General features: G+C 38.1%; 1 protein-coding gene across 4 annotated transcripts in view; it reads left to right on the forward strand.

Annotated features, from left to right (window-relative positions):
• The window catches only part of PARP8 (poly(ADP-ribose) polymerase family member 8), a 127636-nt gene that overhangs the window by 33126 nt on the left and 78581 nt on the right, over positions 1-15929 (forward strand). The window lies entirely within an intron of this gene.

Raw genomic sequence — 15929 nt, forward strand, 5'->3', positions numbered from 1 at the left:
CTGTCGGGCTGTGGATGGAAAGGCATCATTACTAAAGAGATTACGAGTCAAACAGTGAGGACAGGATAAGATGCTGTTTGTTGCCATCCATCTACTTTCACCTATAATTAAAATACTTAAGAAGGCAACAAGCACAATGTAAATAGCAGCCTCTTTTCATTATTTGTTTGCCTCTCTTTTGTCTGAGAGTTGTTAATAATTTATTTTTAATGCTAATGAATAATTCTTTAAAGAAGTTGAAGCTGGGTGTGTTAAATATTATGGTAGTGTTACTTCCTTCAAAGATGCGTTGCCAGGTTTTGTTTCATTTTATTTTTAAGAGCTGAGGCTGATCAGTATCATGTCTTGTTCTAATATATATATGTTTTTAATTAATTAATTTACATATCTGGCTGACATGTATTCAAGGCTTAGGTGGATAAAACAGTGGTGCTGTTCTGTCTCTAGTATTTTGAAGTTCCTTGTTGGATTGCTACACATGGCTCTACAGTGGTAGTAAGTTAACAGGGGACATTTGCAGCTACTAAATGAGAATCCTTTACTGCTCTCAAACTTCAGTGATTTCAGTGTCTAATGATACAATATGCTTGTGATCAACTAGATAATGTTCTCTAGTGAGAAATTATTAAATTGTGAGATGAAGGCTGAGTGGCCTGGGGTGATTTTGAGACTTTCCTGCGTAGATTATTTTTACTTCCAAGTCAATTGGTCAGAACTGCTGAATTTTTTATTGTTGTACTTGGCAAGTTTCAGTAGATTATTGCATAAACATTTTCGTTTTGTTGCTGATTTGTATTCTGACTGAAATTACATACAATAAAGGTTTCTACATTTAGTCTGTTCCTCTTCACCTCAAGACTATGTAAATTGATGAGATGACATAAGCCTAATTAAAGAGAAAGTGCAGTATAAATTCCTTTATATGGTTGTATTTTGCAAGTATCATTCCACTATTTTCAGTTAGAGACGATTGGATTAACTGAGGCCAATATTTACATATTTGACCAAATTTCATTTGGAAATAATTCCATTTATGCTTTAAATTGCTTCGATTTGTTTTGCTATCTTAATACCTGTAGCTCCTGTCATCTTCATAAAGTTAAAGCTATGATACTGGTTTTATTTACAAATGAAGAACTTAAGCCCATGTATCTCTCTGGCCATCTGTCTAGCTAACAGAGTCTTTAAACACTCCTCATACTTGCATTTTGTTTCCTTTTTAATGTAACTTGCATCAACATTGACCATTTCACATGGTCAGTGCCACAGTCAATAGAATTTTGAAAGAAGAATAGATGATCAGCAGACTGTCCATTGATTAGACTTGTGAGGGATTCTGCTTTTTCTGAGATTTTCTTCAGGATTCTCCAACACATACTATGCAATGTTTATCTTGCTGGCATTAGCATATGTTCATAGTTATGATGGGACATTGTGTCACTGTACTTTCAGCTTTCATTATTTCCTAACCAACTACTGCACAGTTAAAATAATAAAATAACAAATGATACTGCAGAGGTGTCCTGAGAAACAGTTTGGTGAAAACACTCATCTTTAAGAATAAAATCTAAGAATTTGATCTAGTGGGTGGCATCCCTGCCTATGGCAGGGGGGTTGGAACTAGATGATCTTCTAGCCCAAACCATTCTGTGATTCTATGAACTTTACTTTCTGTTGAAAGTGAAGATAGATGAACACACTGAGTGAATACCAGTGTACTAGTAAGAGCGCAGTGTGGCGTTTCTATCAGAGAAGCCTATGCTTTTTGACCTTTTGAGCCATTCTCAAAATATCTGTGGAATGAAGTTTATTCATTTCTTATAGCACATGCATCACAACATGTACTTGGCTTTGTGTCTGGTTTCCTGTGTATTGGAGCTGCCAGTGTTGAGAGCCAGCTCCAAGGATGCTGAGAGTAGGCTTTTTCAAGCCTCAGCAAATGAAGAGGATATGTCCTAAGGTAGCTAGCTCATAAAAGAAGCTACCAGGCTTATGATGGGACATGCAGTCTCAGGGAATTTAGGTACTTACTTGCTGTCTGGAGTCGTGAAGCATTAGGTATCTGCACTAGCCTTTTCATTCCAAAATGTCACTAAATGTTTGGTGGCAGTGGTTCCCTTTCCTTTGCAGCATTGGTGGGGCAGAACCCCTCTGGGACCACGTTGCTGGTCTCATGCCCAAGGTAGCAGTACTACCAGGATGCTCAGCTGTGAGACTTGACAGACCCTCCAGCCCTGCCGTTAGGCTGCTCTGGCCTAAAACCAGAGCCAGGGCCGCTGGAGGAACCTGGTGCCTAAAGGTTCCTTAAAACCTGTGCGTTGTCCAAGACCCATTTTGTTTGCTGTTTTATCTCTAAAGGTTTCTGAAGTTTTGTCTCATGAGCCCTAATTCTTTCTGTATGGCCATGACTAATTGTGTAAGGCTGCTTGAACGCAGGCAGCTCTGGTCAGGTTCTGGAGCAGAAATGTAGGTGCTTAGGAGACACGGCTGGTTAGCAACATAGATATCAAAAGACTTTTTAATGAGCATTCAATTTTCTGTCTCCTGGGTCAGCTAATGAGTTCCTTTTGTGAAGTGAAACTCATCTGATGTCAGTTGACACAGCTTCATGTATTTTTCAATGGAATTTTCCTCTATATCCATCTTTTAATACAAAGCAGTTGTAAGATTCTTGCTTCGCTGTGGTCTTTTGAGTAAAGTGACAGCTGCAGTTCCAGCATACCGTCTGTGTGAGATTTGGGAGCCACTGAATTGTGAAGGATACATCAGGCCCCTGACATCTAGGATATATTCCACCAGTAAAAAGAAATAACGGCTTATTTTGTTTCACTGGTAAAGTCAGTGTATTCTGATCTGTAAATAAACACATCTCAGTCTTACAACTTAACCTCAAACTGCCTTGGTGCAACATGTTTTTTTAACCTATTTCTACTGTCCCATGTTCTCCTTCTTGAGTTGATAGTCTCAAAAGAAGTTAGTGATAATAGGGTACTAGCTTTAGATTATCTTTCACAGATGGGCATATGAAATGGTATATGGTTGTATGAGATGGGTATATGAAATAATCTAATCCAGTCATGAGCTTAGGAATTGTACAGTATGAATGAATGTACTTGCATTCAGGTATTTGAAGTCGTGTTCAAGGTATTTATGGCATAGTGTGAAGTGACATATAGTTGTATCAGTGCAGACATCTGCAGATTTAAAAAATGAGAAATTCTGTTAGGTCAGTTTTAAAACAATATGATCATGCAAATCCTGCCCTAATGTACCTTTGGTATTGTCTCACAACTAAAGGAATGCTGTTGTCACATTTCATTATGAAGTCTAAAATTCAGAAGTTTAGTGACATTAGAAGATGTCACTGGCTTCATGGGAGTGCTCTGGGGCACTGTGGGAATAATGCTCTCCCACTGTCCCACGTCCAGCTTCATGCCTTCCGGTAGCTGACTCAGGCCATAGATCACCCTGAATACATGAAAACCTGTATCCTCAGATGGATGTGCTGCACTTTTTGCTTGCAGTCAGAGCCAGAAATGGTGTAGAGAAGGGCATGATAAGAAGAGACAGAGGTGGAGAAACTGTTGGAGAATGGGGAGCAGAAGATGGCTGGGAGCTGATAGAAGGACAATGGGAGCAACAAAGAGATGCCCACATGTGTGTTTGGAAGGGGAAATGGAAAGACAGGTGTGAGAGCTAGAGTCAGAAAGAAAGCACTGACATTAAGAACATGTGAGAAAAGGTCTGAAAAAAAGAAACCCTCTTGAGAAAGATGGAAAGGATTTTAAAATGCGTTATATTTTGTATAAATGTACCATTCCATATCAGAATAGTTAAAAGAGGTTAGGAAGGGGAGTAAAAGGAAAAGCACATTTTGTTGCTGTATTCATAGGGATGAAATAGACTACAGGAAAACAAAACAAAACAAACAAACAAACAAAAAACTTAAACCCCTTAGAGCAGTATTTAACTGCATATGTATTCTGTGCAGCTGTGTGGAATAAGGCAGGTTTTCTCAGTGTGCGTTATGGACAAAAGTCTATATGCATGTCTATTATCTATATGTAATAAGATAATGTTGGTACGAAGGCCTCTTTCTTGCCAAAAGGTTCAAGAACCATTAAGTTCTTGATCTCAAGCATCATGCCTTCAGGTCTTACAGAAGACATGTATGCTCTTTTGATACGGGTAGAGAGCATATTTTCTCTTAGTCTTAGAAATAATTGGCCCATTTAAGATTTTACTTAAAAAAAAAAAAGGGATAGATACCCTGTTTGTGAAACTGCCTCTAAAACAGCACAGTTTGACAGAATTGTAGGACATTCTTAATAGTGTCTGTAAGATGTAGCATGATCAGATTAAAATTTGGCTTTAAACTCATTTGTGTCTCTGTAACCTATGAGTTTGATTGCAAACTGTAACAGCAATCATTAGATCTAACTTCTGGCAGAACTAGCATTTTTATTTCAGACAAACAAATTAAAACTGTGTTAAGTATGGAATACTTTTTGGATGTGTATGACCTAAGTTTCTTATTAAAATACTTCTGTCTGCAGTCTGGAAACTAAATATGTACGCACTTGTATGCATCAAGGTGGAGAGGTTTGTAACATCTGTCTAATTGTCAGTGGGATTTTAAATATGGATTGCAATCCTGATTCACATAAATTTACTCATAAAAAAGTTACAGGAGAGGATACTGAGATGGAATCAAAATGAAGCCTGCAGAAGTACATGGGGATAGTGGTAGATGCAGTTATTGGCAGGAGCAGCAATGAGGCATGGATCTGGTGCTGGTAGTTCCACATTTTCAAAGCAGCTCTCATGATATTCCAAAAGCAAAAACTCCAGACAAGACTTGGCATCATCAGCTAAAATCCTCAATGCTCTTCAAAGTTCCTTTTAAACTAGAGAAGTACAGTATTGTTGGGACATGCATGAGTTAAAATGGAGAAGAGAGAGAAGAAAAGTGTAATCTGGATGGATTTGAAGATTTACAGAAATGTTTGAAGTCGTATTGCTACAAGGAATCAAAGTGCACAGCAAGAAGTGAAAGCTCCCAGGGTAGACTGTTATGACCTGAGTCAAAACATTGTACCATGCTTTCATACTGGTAACTCAAGAAATATCTAACATATAGTGTATGAGAATGTGTCAGTCTGCATTGACATTGGTATTTATGTGATTTTTTTCCCCCAAAGAAAGAAGGAAATAAGTTGCTAATTATTTTGCAGCTCAGCAAGTTCCTTTCTCCCCTCAGTAATGGCCTTTAAATAGCGAACAATTTCCTTTGAAATTAATAAAGTTTGATGGAAGTATAACCAAGGAAAAAAAGAAGAAACTCATTCTCTTTTAATTTTCCTGTATGCTTCCTTTCCCACATCTTAGACTGTAGATCACTTTGATCCTAAGTTATAACAATTCTTACCTACCTGGATTTGCATAAAATCTGTAAAAATGTTTTCAAGTGTGATTGAAGCATGTTAAATATTTGTATACATTCTTAAGATTGCCTTAATTACCTCGTGCTTTGCATAGGTGTAGCCACTAAATCTGAATGAAACAAAGGTCACCTGTGGGAAAGCAACAGAAATCAGAGGTACTTTTCATGGTTCAGGGAAATGAAGTCAGGTCAGGATAGCACTCTGCACTTTATTATTTAAAGGGTTTATTTATCTGGCCAAAAGCTATTTTGCCTTCACTGATTCACTTTAAAATAAACCTTCAAGCATGTCTGTTTGACAGACGTGGAGAAAATATGTCTGAGGGAGAATCTGATTTAATTCAAATCTTCCTTTTTAATTTAAGACTTCTGGTAGCAATGGGAACTCAGAAATATTCAATGGACCTGAAAGAAAGATGAATGACATTTTTATGGTGCCGTTTATTTAATCCATCAGTGCTGAGACACTTTAAAATTAAAATATATAGTCCCATTAACTGTTTTTTACTATATACATTCTTTAAAGAAGAGTGTCTGATGCATGCTTTTAGAGCATCACGGGGCTGTGGGTTACAGCCTGTCATCTGTGTGCTCTCTGGAGACGGCATTGCGAACATCAGCTGTCTAACTCCCATTCTGTGAAGAGTTTCCTCTTTTCTGAAAGAGGAGTAATATTTATGCACATGGCTGCTGCCAATGCTGTTTCTTAACAGCATATCTCCAAAGTGTTTCATTAAGATCTGCTGAACCTGCATGACTGCCCATGTCTGTAAGGAGTCACATGTGGAGGCAGAGCAGCTGCTCTGTTTCTGCTATGCAGATCTGATGTATCTGCATGGTGGGATTTACTCAGGTTCGTAAGACTCTTTGTTGTCTTGCACAGAAGCCCATATGTGTAACCAAATACTCTTTGTATCAAAGTTTAGACTCTCCTAGTTTTGCTCCCATTTGAGCATAAGGCCTCAGATTTTGCTGTGAAGTGACCTCAGTTTAACTGTGATTATGTAATTTCTGTAGATATATAACACAATAATCTGTAGATATTTTTCTAAGGAACACATGGCTCTTCCATACAATGTAGCCCTTGATAATGAATAGTCCCCCCCTTGTGAGAAGTTTTTCTGCTCCCCTGCCTTTTGCATAGAAGGCATTTTGTGTTGTGAGTGTTCTTTTGGGTGTGTTAGGAGTGCCTTGTCTGACAGAAAGGGGTTACCAACTATCCTAAAGACACTCTGAGTGTGAATTCAGTTTACCTGCCCTAGGGAAGTTAGATCTTCCCAGGTGACTGTTTTGTCCTTGGCTTTGATGTAGATCTCAACCTGGCAATTTGTGTTTTTTTTTGACACAGCACTGTTGTCAGAGCAGTGACTAATAGGTCTCTGCAGCTAGATCCCAATCTTTCAGAGAACCAAAGCAGTTCCTGGGGGAATGCAAGTTTTGGGGAATGCACTTTGTATCATTAGAGGCTTTTTAAAAGCAGGTCAGGCTCACCGCCTTGATCCCCTGGCAGATGTGGGTCCTCCCCCAGACATGAAGCAGTGGGGGCGGCAGTGAGGGAAGGGTGAAGGGTGGAAGACACAGCAAGCTGAGCTGCAGGGCCGTGGTTACCCCTGCCTCCTCCTGGGGGGGTGAGCCCTCTGTGCTCAGCAGGTTTGGGCCATGTAAACTACAGCTTCCACGTTTCATTGAGTTTTGTAGAGGCTAATGTTTTTTTCCTCAGTGTGTTCTCTGAGTATAGGTGCCCTGTTGTTAACCTTCCAGGCCAGGGACCGTGTCCCCTGCAGGCCCCAGGCCTAAGGTTCTGTGCTGCTTTATACTGTTTTTTTTTTTTCCCAGAGCTTCACCTCCAAGATGGATTGATGCTTTAACAAGTACCTATTGATTGAGAGGTAAAGTAAACAAGTAGAAGGGTAGGTTCAACATGGGTTTCTTGTCTCAGTTTTGCATAATTTAGCCTATATTACAAATGTAGGTTCCCCGGTTTATTTTTTTTGCTGCTGTGGCACATCCTATGACCATGCGTCATGGACTCTGTGCTGACTCTTGTCTGTGTAAACCACTTCCCAAGAACCCAGGTTAATTCCCAAATCTGAGGTTTTCCTGCCTGCTAGGAAAGCCCCATCTCTCAGGATGTCTTCAGCTTGGCACTGCTGTCTGTATGTCTTTCCCCTCAGCCCTCCAATGACTGCAAAAGGCAGCATTAGGGCCTGGACTCCTTTTCTGTTGCTGTGGAAGTGATTGATCTCCAAACTTAACACAGAAAAGCCATTATTGTGCTGAAGTAACTGTACTCATTACTTGCTTGCTCTTAGTTTTTTTTTTTTTTTGTGTGTGTATCTTTACCTGACAAATCACTAGTTGTTATTGCTCTTCTTTTTAATGGAAGGAACACAGCTCAATATACCATGAGAGTGAAAAGCAGCTGTTAAACACAAAAATAGAGGGAGTTCATAAAAGCAAAACAGAATTAATGTTTTGTGTATACAGATTCACCCACGACAATACAGATAGCATTTTCAAGTTTTGCTTGTGCTATTTCCTTCTTCTCTCTGTATTGATCATTCTTAACAAAGTTTGAACACTGCTGTAAATTTTTTTGTCATGCTTTTAGTTGTATGTGCATGTTTATCTGCAAAAAATACATGTTTCAGGTGCCTGAGGCAAATAGTCTTTTGTTCTAAGTCCTTCCTCTCTTGCATGTCACTTTCTGCTGTCCTTAATTATAACATAAGTATTTTATTTTTTTTTGTCCCTGAATGTGGACTTGAAATCTGGAGTGGAAAGGGGGAGAATGCATCTAGTATTATGCAATTTTCATCTCCTCCAATTGTAATGGCAGCCATCTCACACAGCAAACCCTGCACAGAATAATCACACAGTCTCTATGTGTGAAGGCAAGAAAGGAAGTCTGACATACTTGAGAGGGAAGATGCTACATCTATATGCTCATCGCACTTTTGGAGAAGAAAATGATGAATTTTAGAGGAATTACTGCATGGATAGGACCTCCTCGTATGTTGCCAGAACTAATCTGATAAGCATAGAAGGTCTTTTGAAAGGCTTCTTTTTTTTATATGCATAATTGTTTGCATAGTGACTTCACAATAGAGATTTGGCAGGAAGGTTAATGTGTTTTAAGCACTCTTTTGTGTTATATAGTATTCAACTGTGTGCAAAACCTGAAAATGCTAGGTTATTTTTCATTTTTTTGTGCTTCTCAGCTGTCATGTTCTTAATCTTTATACGGGCATAGAAAAAAATGATCAATGTGGTGAGTTCAGCTTGCTGCAGTACGTATGTATGACTTCTGTGCCTATGAAAGCAAGTCTACAGTATACATCTGAAATTCAGAAAGCATTGTTTGAACTAGTCTTCTAGTATCTCCATTTCAACACTATTTCATGGGAATAATGTAATTTCACTTCATAGCGGTATTCTGATATTAATTAGTTCGTAGTGCTTTATCAATACTAAATCAGAACTGTCAAATCATCATTCCATATCCAAAGTTCAGGCAGCAGGAGCACTAGCAGTTTCAACACCGGATGATCTCTGATCCCACTGCTGAACTGTGTGTGCTTGTTTGCTAAGGCTAACATGAAAACTATACAGTAAACCATTTATCTGCCTAGCAAACTTCATGGTGTTTTTTTTTTTTCTTTTTTTTTTTTTTTCTTTTTTTCTTTTATTGCCTTTGCTTGTACAACATTTACATTTCCTTTTTCCTTGAACTACATATGCAGTTGGTACTTTAAATCTTTGTGTATATATACCTGAGGACTTAACATTTCAGTGCTTAGCTTTTGCATGATATGCAAGAAGAGAATTTCACAGTTTATGCTTTTGGCCATGCTAGTTATTTCCTTGGGAGCTTTGACATCCCTTGATATATCTGACAGCTTTTCATTATAGTTTTGGGACTAAATGAGGAAAATGTCTTAATAACCAGTATGGTCTCTCATGTGTACAACCATCCAGATCTGAAAATTTAAGTCAGATGATACAAATTCAAGGGTGAAATGAGTGAAACATGCAGCTGCTCAGTTCCAGAGTGTAGTTCCTCATTGTACTTAATGTAATCTAGCCGCAGACTGTTGCCCAAAGGCAGCTTTTTGATTGCCCTCTGGTAAAGCAGGATATGTGGCTATATTAATATGTCCTCCCTTACATCAGTGAGTTGATTTCTTAGAAGACAGATGGTTATGGCTTGCACAATCTTTAGATGCAGCACAGGTGAGAGAGTGCAGTGGGTTGCTGAATTTTTTTGGGGGGGGGGGGGGGGGGGGGGGGGAAGAAAGGGATGTAATTCTTTTTTTGGTGGCAGTCCAGGCTTCAGGTCGAATTAAACACAATATAAAGCTTCTCTCTTGGGGGTCTAATATTTAGCTACATTAAGCTCTTTTAGCACTCCTGTAGCTAACCATCCTTGTTCCTGCGTATCTCCTCTGCCAGTCAGAATATTTCACTCCCCTCTGGTTGTAGGTTGTTTTGCTTCATCCCTTGTAATTATACATTTATCATCTCAGACGTATCTCTATGCCATACACATTCTGATAGAGCAAGGCATAAGCATCTCGCCATGTTCCCCTGTGGTCTGGTTTGGATTTCTTTAGGATTACACGTCTAGTGTTTCGTTCCTCTAAGAGGTGATGCATGCTGTAACGTTTGCTCCTTCAGATTCCTGTTTTTATGCAGAGTGCACATTGAGAAAATCTCTTGCGGTCTTGCTGCAGCGGCAGGAACAGGCACATCCTTACTGCATGCAGACTGTTTAAGCATTCAGGAGAGGTTTTGCTCACACTAGGCTCTGGTTATAGCTGGCAGGTTGAGAATTAACTATCAGAAAATTTCCGTAGCTTTAATATTAATCACTGTAGAGCAGTGATAGAATGACTTCTAACTATATGTATCTGCTAAAGCAGATAATTGTGATAACTACGCAGCCGCTTCCACAGACATGAAGATAAGAGCTGGGAAAGGGGTGAGCATGTGTAAAACATCAGGCTGTGGGGTTTTCCTACCTAATAATGTAGATGAGAATGAGGTGGACTTAGTGAGGATGGTGTATGCTGGTGAGAGACCTGCCTGAAGCTTTGAATATAAAATTGATAGATTCTGTAGCACTGAATAGCACAAGTTATTTCTAGGTGACCCTGTCATGGAATCTACTTAGTAGATATATAATGCGCCATATAAGGCAGATTAATTACATTGAGACACACATTCAGACACCTTTCTTTTGATTATTAGAAACTCTTCCCATTTCTGACCTAAGAGTAGGTAATGAACCAGTACCCACACTGTTGTTATCAAATGAACACTTTTCCTTTTCTTTGAATAGTTGCTCTTTCTTTTCTCTTGTAACTGCATCAGAAACATGTCACACTCAGCTCAGCTTTGTTTTTTCTTGGCGTCATGTAACGATGATTCTCCCTCTGCCCAATCATTCAGCTTGGGAACAACTGCCAAAAACCTGTGAGATGAGGTTTGATTTCAGATCACAAAATAAATTTCCATCCTTTTTTTTTTTTTTTTTTTTTTCTGCAGTTCAGCTTTTTGTGTTAGGTGGAGCCTATTAAATCTGTACAGAATGTTTATTAGCTGCACCACCTTTGACAAGTGCATATGATTAAAAGAAAGAGAATTCTAAATTAGAGTTTTCTAACTGAACACCATAGCTTGCTGAGGAATCCTCAACATGCGTAGAGCTGTGTTTCTTTTATTCTGCTCAGCTGAAAAAGTTCAGCAACTGAATAAGTGGCAGCCATTAAGCTGGCATCTCATAAGGGAATGTTTGCATTCCCTTTTGAACCATCTGTTCTTATTAAAAGACAATAGTGTAAATTAAGGGACTTGGTGTTCCCTAGTATTGTCTAACAATCTTATTTGTTAGACTTGGGTGTTCCGTCATAAAAACATACGGTGTAGTTTAATAAGCTGTGGACTCACAAATGACAGAGGTGGAAGGAAGACCCTGTGAATAAGTTCCTCAGGACTTTACTGCAAGCAAGTTGCAGAGAATTCTGCTACTAAAATGTGTATCTGGAAAATCTATCCTAGTTGTTAATGAGATGGCTGTAACTTTCTTTTTCCTTTTATATTAAAAAGAGAAATGTTAGGATAAACTTAAGGCAAGTTCCTGTATATGTGTATATGCATGCATGTGTGTGTGTATATACGCATATATATGTGTATATATATGAGTATGAGTACATTGTATTTTACATAGCTTTCTGATCTTGATGCAGTCTCAATACATGGCATACAGACATATCTCAGAAATGACTGTAGAAGTAAATTTGTTCTCCTTAGCGAAGGGCTAAAAAAATAAAAGCTCCACCATGATTTTTTCATTGGTTATGTGTTTCATACTTGTTCCTGATGCACTATACGACAAAATAAACTTGAATTCATATTTACAGGTTGCAAGCTTCTACTGTGCATATTAAGGATGGGATTATTCATGCCATACGCTAGTTCTGCATGCTTCACTAGAGCCACACCAATGTATGAGCTCCAGGTTGGGCCCTCAGCCAAGATTACTTTCATACATGTTATTTTTGTGCAAGAGCCTTGCTTTCATTTTTCAATGGGTTTCTTGGCATTCAGATATATGCCACCTAACTTTAGGTACTTACCTGGAACTTCTGCTCTAATAGGTGGGATTAAAGCAGAGAGTGTATTATTTAATATAACTCTTTAACTCTTTCTTGCATTAATATATTTGGCTTTTGGCTTTGGATATGTGATTCTGTGATGTTTGTATGATGTTTGATATGGGAAGGGTGAATGATCAAAATAAGCTGTTTTTCTTCATGCATTCTCTCTTCAGCTGTTCTGTTTTCCTCAAGGAAAAAATCTATTTCCCTATCTTCCTGAATTTCAGAGAAGTCAAGGAGTTACAAATCTCTCTTTTTGTGTAAACCTGTTGGATTCCTGTATTAAATCAATAGGTGCTCTTCTTTTTGAAATCCTTGATTTCTAGACTTACTTACTGGAGTGGGACCATTTAGCCTGTCATGCTGTATTAAATGATGCAGTGCTGTAGCTTTTGTTTCCATTCTGCATTGCTGTGTAATGAAGATAATTTAGCATTCCTGACATAGTATATACTTGTGTTTGAGTTGTGTCAATAATGTATTTCCATGGGTGGAAAGATTCATTAAGAAAGTAATTTTAATAATGCATGAGGAAGGTAGGAGTTCTGCTAATGAACAGACTCCAAAGTAACCAAAACAATAATTTAGCTAGGATCTGTTTTAATGTATTTGTAAGTAGGCAAAATGTGAAACACTTGTTTGGAACTCTAGGAGGATCATATTAAATGGTCTTAATAGCTTTGCACAAAATATTATAATTTAGTCATTATGGGGACAGTGGGATTTGGGTTTTGTGCTTTATTTCCTTACTTGACCAATATAGCCTATGTGGCAAATGTCAAGGGAATAATAAATATACCTTCTATACTCTGTGGATAGTTTCCTGTGCTTGCACTAGCATTATTTTTTTTTATTATTTATTACTGTTGCCACTTAGATGACAGTTGCTCATTCTGTGTCCTAATATGAATGGGGGAAAGACGAGAATATTAGTTTAATGCAGAAGTCTGTGTATTCTCTAATGAGACTCATGCATCTCACCCCCTTTAGTGCTTTTGAGTAAATACTCTATATACTCTAAATACTCAGAAGTATAGCTCAGGGAGGATTTTAATTGTGAAGTGCTATTTTCAGCTGATTTTTTTTTTCTCTCCCACTAAGGGGCAAAAAATGTCCTTGTCTAGTGAAAGAGGTGCTGGGAAAAGTTTTCTCAAGTTTTGAATAACTGGAGGGAAGGAGTGGTACTGGGCCTCCTTGACAGCTTTTGTCTAACTTGATTTGTAATGTCTTGTTTCTCAGTCGTGGCATCTACTAAGAACTGTGAGAGAACTGGTCCAAGTTGCACAGTATTTTTTATTAAGTACAAAAAAAACCTCACTGAAAGCTATTACACTGCTTTCACTGCTTAGTCTCCTAAGCAGTATTAATTACTGCGGTGAGGATTTATCGGTGGCTGTCTGCATGAGTTTGGTAAGATCATCTTAGTGCCTCCTGTCAGTGAACACGATCTCACTACTGCGCTTTATGGTTGTCACTGTCAAGTCATCTATCCTGGTAGGCATGAAAATAATTAGAATGTCTAGGTTTGTACAACATACACAGGCAAACGTATGTTAAATGTCGCATTGTCTTATGCATTATGTATTTGCAGAGCCTTGGTGTGAAAACTCTCTCCCAGCTTATATGCAGGATCTTACATCTAAATCATGACTTTTAGCCCAGATTTGCTGTGTATTTGTGTTTCTGTAGCATGAGACCACAAAGGCTCAACTGAAATGAGATTGTAGATTTACTTGTATAGGTTCTCTGTTAATATATCTGAAAAAGAAAGAGACTTTTTAAAAGTCTCTTTTAACATATTCTCTCTCTTAATATATCTTCAAGGCACAGGGGGCAGCACTTTTGCTTGAAATTTGGGATGTTAATGTTGTACAAGTAATTGATTTAAGCTGTTCTTAAAGTGATTTTTTTTTTCTTAATAAGTCATCTAATTGTAAAAGTTTACAAACATGTCAACTTAGATACTGGTTTAACATTACTTCTTGTCTTCATTATTGTGTTATTGGCAAGGAAACTGCAAAACAAACAAGCGCTGCTGTTCCTTGTGACCCCTGGGCTGTTGTTGCTGCATTCTTTGTGCTTGTGTTATCTGGCAGCTCAATGAGCAAAGTTGCTGCAGAGTAAACTTCTTGCTACAACCCAAGACATTCTGTACGTTGGCTCCCATGGAGCTTATGCTTTGGTTTTCCTTCTGGAGTTACTTTTAATATCCCTTTGCAATGAAATATGTGTTTGTTTGGTTGGGTATTTGCCTTCGGTGATAGATCAAGTGCAAGAGGTTCTGCCACAGTATTAAATAATGGGACGCTTACTGTGTTGAGGCTACTGAGGACACAAGGTTCCACAACTACAATTTCCAAAATGCTCTGAGGCCATGTAAAAATGTTTCACTTGGAAGTTGTTTAGCATTTTGATTAAAAACTCATCTATAGGAAGCATGTGCTTCGCATGGATTTTTTTTTTTTTCTTTTAGCAAAGACACCATTTTCAGTGTTTAAATAAATAATGACAAATTTTTAAACCCTTTCCATTTGGCATAATGAATTATAGCCATTTTAGAACTCTATGTGAAGAAAGAAAGGAGCAATGGATGTGAAGAGGAGATGAAAAAACAAAATGTAAAACACAATTGAGAAGGAAGAAAAGGACCTTGTAGGTAAATTGGGAAGGAAAGGTCTCTTAGGGAAGAGAGGCGATCAAGGCATTGACTTGTGCCTTACGTGAGAATGAATTGAGGTTTATCTGTACTAGCAAGTGTTGAGAAAACAGAACAAAGAGAAAAGTTATCCTTTCAGTAACTTCAAGGCAATGAAACCTGAAGTGCAGGAATAATTACTAAAAATCTTTTTAATAGTTTCTTTCAAAAATAAGTGTACACTTTAAAATTGTAAATATAAACTATTAAAAAAAAAAAAGCTTTGGAAATGTTAGTGGTCCACAGAACCTGCAGATTTTAGAAACTGTCAAATTAATGAAACCAGATTTTATTCATATGCTGAAAATATAATAACACACACATTTTTAACTTAAAAATAGTTCTGAACTTATTGTTACTTAGATTTTTCTGCAGGGTATGAAAGCAAGTTGGTACGTATTATGAAATTCAGGCAGCTCAGTCCTAGGAGTTAGATTAGGTGGGAATGTGGAAAAAAAGAGTTCTTCCTTCCTACAGGCGGTGAGTGTCAGAGCCCCATGTCCTCTCAGCAGAACTCAGGTGACATTCTTCTCAGAAAGTCAAGTGTTGTTCATATTCTAAACAAAATGTTGTGTATGGGGGCAGAGGGACAAAGTTATGTTCTAGAAAATAATCTATGACACCCTACAGTATTGTTTGTCATACTTGCCATTGGATTTTTTCCATTTTTATTCCAATGCTTTTTGTTTCCTTTCTGTTTCTTATAGTGATCACTGTGAAACACTTATTAGCAGAGAGATTTCTGCCAGACTTCTGACCTCAGTGTATCTAAAGAAAGTGCCAAGGGTGAAAAGTTTATCTCTCTGTGAAGGAGGTAGTATGCTATTGCTTAAAGTACAAGATTGTCATCTAGATGAGTCTGAAATTGAGGGAAAGAGAACTAAACCATTCTCCATTCTTGTTTGTGTTAGGCTGTAGGATGTGAATGGATTGAAAAATCCTCTGAGCTTAGCATTTGCAGATCTTTCATGTTTTGCCTGAGGGCTATGTTCTGACCTGTGCTTAAAAGAAATGAAGTATAATACAAGTACCTTGAAAGACAGCTGAATCTTTGAGCCCTGTGAGGACAACTCCAGTGTTACATTGCTTTGGAGGTTCACAGCTAAGGAGAGGTTTGATAAGCCTGCAGATG

Source organism: Aythya marila (assembly GCF_965140915.1).
Source record: "Aythya marila genome assembly, chromosome: Z".
Taxonomy (NCBI): Eukaryota; Metazoa; Chordata; class Aves; order Anseriformes; family Anatidae; genus Aythya; species Aythya marila.